This window comes from Furipterus horrens, unplaced genomic scaffold (genome assembly GCF_987537825.1).
Source record: "Furipterus horrens unplaced genomic scaffold, mFurHor1.1.pri manual_scaffold_2, whole genome shotgun sequence".
Lineage (NCBI taxonomy): Eukaryota > Metazoa > Chordata > Mammalia > Chiroptera > Furipteridae > Furipterus > Furipterus horrens.
The window spans coordinates 181,388,706-181,393,191 of NW_028327172.1; the positions used below are offsets into that span (position 1 = coordinate 181,388,706).

The following is a 4,486-nucleotide window of genomic DNA, read 5'->3' on the forward strand; positions in this document are numbered from 1 at the left end:
AGAATGGGTTAGAAAATACTCCCTCTACTTTTATTTTCTGAATGAAATTGTAGAGCATTGGTGTCATTAGTAGAGTTCACCAATGAACACATCTGGGCCTGGTGTTTCTGTTTTAGAAGTTTATTCATATGGATTTAAAAGTTTATTCACATGGATTCAATATCCTTACTAGATATAGGTCTCTTTTATTGCCTCTTTTTTCTTGTGTTAGTGTGTGACTTGCATGGTTTATATTTATCAAGGAATCAGTTCATTTCATTTAGGTTATTAAATGTATGGGCATAGAGTTGTTCATAGCATTCTTTTTTTTTTTTTTTTTTTTTAGGTTCACTAAATTTATTTTTAAAATCATAAAACGTTTCTTACAAAAGAGCATTACATTCTGCACACTGCTCTGAATAGATGCCAGGGACATATGGACTATTGTTACTTTTCTTCCCTGTCCCACCCCCCTCAAATGTTACAGTGACCACAAAGCAAAGTGTTCACATTAATTACATAGGGGGAATTTTCCTTTTTAACCACCAACAATGAACAAAAATTAAAATTCACTCACTCTGCTGCTGTTTCAAAATTTCAATGTTAGTTTTTGCACACCCTCCCCCCCACCCTGTTTGTAAGGAACTAAAACATTACATCTGGTGAACAGCAAAGATTTCACTACACCTCAAATGCAGAACACCTATGAAGCAGAGGAATGTTGGCTTTTTAAACAGAAGCAGATTAAAAAAAAAAAGATGCAGGACTCCTTCAGTTCTTCACTAGTCTTAGAAAAACTTTCCAGAATACTGCTTCACACTGTTCTGCAGCAAATACTGTGCATTCTGTATCTGGTCCTGTGTTCCTGTAATGGTAATGATCCTATCTTCAGACCCTTCTAAAGGCTCATCAATTTTGATCGAAGCTCCTGATTCATGACGAATTTGTTTAATCCTCTGACCACCTTTGCCAATAATAGATCTAGCCAAATCTTTGGGAATAGTTACTTGTGTAGTAATAATAGGTCCACCAAGATCACCATATGAGCCACGACCCCCTGCATAGGAATAATCATATCCAGAACCACCCTGTGGCTCATAAGCCATCTGCCATTCTGAAGGGCTCCACGTATCTATAGCAGAGTCCCAAGTTTCATCAGCACTGAAACCAACCATGCCATCGTAACGATCTCCAGGTCTTCCTCTTCTGTCATAGGCCATTAGATCTCCTCCTCTAGGTGGTGGTGGTGGAGGAAGAGGAAGATTCCGTGCTCTGCTACCACCCCGGCCACCTCGTCCAGGAGGTGGTGGAGGAGGTCCTCACCGAAGGCTCATGTCATCATAATCTCTTCTGGATGGAGGCATTGGACGCCCACCCCGACCAGGAGGCATTCTGTCAAAGCCACCTCTTCCCCTCATGGGAAATCCCACGGGACGTCCACGGCGGTCATCAAACATCATTGTAAAGCCACCATAATCGTAGGTTTCATCGTAAAAATTGGGATCATAAGGCTGTGCACGTCCTTTGATGGGAGACTCTGATATGAGATCAAGAATGATCTTTATGCACTCTACAACTATATCAGGTTTTCCTCCAATTAGAACGACTCTGTCAGTGGAATGAGGACAGCATTCCTGGAAAAGCTTGATTGTTGTCTGAGTGTTCTCTCGAAGTTCTTTGATTTTAGCACCTTTGACCCCAATAATTCCTCCTGCCAGACTCTGATGAATCAACAGCCTCAATTCGCAGTCAAAGTCGCTTCCTTTATAGTGTTGGTAATTTAAGCATTCCACAGCATCAGATTTGAGCGGGAGCTGGCTGGTTGCAGTGGGTGATGGCAACTGCAGGCCCTCTTCCAAGGTAGGGATGATTTTCTTCAGAATTTCTCCAATTGTTTCAATATCAGCACTGATACTCAATATGCGCTCGGGGCCACTGCTGTCTGGGACTGAAATACTGGCATTGTAGTCTGTACGCAGAGCCTTAATATTCTTGCCTCCTTTTCCAATCACTGCCCCAGCATTCTTGCTCTGAAGCAGAATGCGTAATTCAACCATCTCATCCGTGTTTCTAGATCTTTTAAAAGCTTGTTCCTCTTCCATGTCTTCTGCAGGGCGTTTACCAAATTCACCATTGGTTTCGGTGTTGGGGAAGGTTTCCTCTGGCTGTTCAGTTTCCATTTTCTTGAATTATATGGAACACCAATCTATAGGCCGTAAACAAGTGGAACGTAAGCAAGACGTCGAGGTTGGTGCAGCCAAGAAACAGAGGATAATCTCATAGCATTCTTTTATTGGTACTTTAAGGCCTATAGTCTCTGTAAGCAATGTCTTCTCTTTCATTTATGATACTAATTCTTATTCTCCTTTTTTCTTTGGTGGCCTTATCAATTTTATCAATGTTTTTCAAAGAATCAGCTTTTGGTTTTGCTTATTTTTTCTATTGATTAGCTGTTTTCAAATTTATTGATTTTTGCTCTAATTATTATTTGTGTTTTTTACTGTGTAGTTAAGATTTAATTTGCTCCTCCTTTTCCAGTTTCCTAAAGTGAAACTTAGATTACTGATTTTAGATTTCCTTTATCTTATGATATTTGCATTCACAGCTCTAAATTTCCATTTAAACATGCCTTCACTGCATTAGTTTATGTTTAAAAGTCATGCATATTTTATCTTTCACTGTATCATACCTTTTTATGAAAACATAATCCAGTAAAATTATGGAGCGTTCTTATTCAGTTGCTTTAGGTCTGCTAGTATGAACTGCTGCTTAATGCTAATGATATAAATACTGCAGGTAATTAACAACATGTTAAATTAATAGTTTTCTAAATAAACAGTTGTGGTTATAAATATGGTCTGGGGGTAGGATCATTTCTTTAGATTACCAGGAAACATCTTACCTCTCAACAATTACCTTTTGCTCTAATAATGTTTCTAAACTGTCGCTGGTAATGAAGGAAATGATACAGCCAATTGTCTAGCAAGCTACCAAAATTGGGAAAAACATTTCCTGCACAATATTTGCTCAGCCTCAAAAAATTGTGCTCAGAAATTTATATATTCTGTAGATTCAATGTTCTTGGTGTTATGTAATCTATGGCAGTGGAGGGAATGGTACAATAATAATAGTGGAAGTTTTAGAATTGATCTGCCTTGTGGGGACATGCTCAGTGTCTTTTTATTTGTTATTATCTTTTTACTTTTTATTAAACTTATTAGGGTAATACTGGTTAACAAAATTATACAGGTTTCAGGTGCACAAATTTTTAACAAATTATCTGTACACTATATAGTGTATTCACTAGCCCAAGTCAACTCTCCTTCCATCATCATTTATCTCCCCGATACTCTCCTTCTCCCTTCCCTACCCCATACCCCCCAGCAATCATCACACCATTGTATGTAGCCATGAGTATTTCTCTCCCCCTCTTTCTCTCTTTTTTTTTTCTCTCGATTCTTTCAATTCTCACACCAAACCTTCCAACTCTTCCCCCCCAAAAGCTATCAGCCTGTCTCTATTTTACTGGTTAGTTCATTTTGTTTATTAGATTCCACATATGAATGAAGTCATATGGTGCTTTTCTTTCTATGACTGCCTTATTGCACTGAGCATAATGCTCTCCAAGTCCATCCATGCTGTTGCAAAGGGTAAGACTTGATAGAAAAATCTCTTGCTGGTATATGGTTTTCAGTTAACTGGAAAATGTGTTTGTGTTCACTTCAATATTGATAACTTTTCTAGGTACATGATTTTATATTGACAAATATTGTCTCATCACTTTGATATTATAAGTGTAATATTTTCTCTGATGTTGAAAATATTCAATCTATTTAATATTCATTTTTATATGTGACCACTTTGTCAACTTGACTTTTCTTAGACCTCATCTTTAATATTCTTTAAACATGAATTTCTTTGTTCTGCTTGAAATATGGGGTCCTTCATGAAATGAAGAATTTATATCTTTCATCAATACTTGAAAATTCTCACTACATTTTTTAATATAACCTTGCCATTGTTATCTTTATCTTTTTCTGAAACTTAGAAATAGAATTTTTAATATTACCCATATAAGCACTCCCCCTAATACAGCTAGATTAGTCTCTGTATTTTTAATGAAATATGTTTCCAATATTTTAAGAACAAGCTTTTAATAAAATGCTCTGAAATATAATACAGATGTATTAGGAGCAGAAAATATGTAAGGCATTCTCCCAATTCACTCCATTTATTCATGGAATATTAAGAGTTCTATACATAACTGAATGCTAATAAAATAATACTGCTCTATAAATGTAAAATTAATTCATAAATTATAGTCAACTATAAGTAATCATGAATAAAGAAGTGCTCATACAATTTTATATAGTAATCCTACACTTGAGTATTGCTAAAACTTATCCAAAGTGAAGTATTCACACTTAATTTTTCTCAAAAGTTCATGGTTCATGAAGTTTATTAATATAGAATAGGTAGATTTAAATTTAAGTATCAGGGTGAGTTC

The 4,486-nt window shown here is 36.3% G+C and overlaps 1 pseudogene; it reads right to left on the reverse strand.

The window, feature by feature from the left end:
* Window positions 1–332: 332 nt before the first annotated feature.
* Window positions 333–2,249, reverse strand: LOC150020083 (heterogeneous nuclear ribonucleoprotein K pseudogene; annotated as a pseudogene).
* Between the last annotated feature and the right edge of the window lie 2,237 nt (window positions 2,250–4,486).